Source organism: Acanthisitta chloris, unplaced genomic scaffold (genome assembly GCF_000695815.1).
Source record: "Acanthisitta chloris isolate BGI_N310 unplaced genomic scaffold, ASM69581v1 scaffold11418, whole genome shotgun sequence".
Classification (NCBI taxonomy): domain Eukaryota; kingdom Metazoa; phylum Chordata; class Aves; order Passeriformes; family Acanthisittidae; genus Acanthisitta; species Acanthisitta chloris.
The window spans coordinates 788-988 of NW_008686479.1; positions in this window are offsets into that span (position 1 = coordinate 788).

Here is a 201-nt window from a genome sequence, read left to right on the forward strand (position 1 = left end):
CCCTAAGCCCCCTCATCCCTCCCTTGGCTCCCCCAAATCCACCAAGACCATCATTCCCTTGGATCCCCCAAGACCCATCACCACTCCCCTGGATCCCCCAAATCCACCAAGACTATCACTCCCTTGGATCTCCCAAGACCCATCACTCCACTAGGATCCCCCAAATCCATCACCACTCCCTTGGATCCCCCAAATCCACCA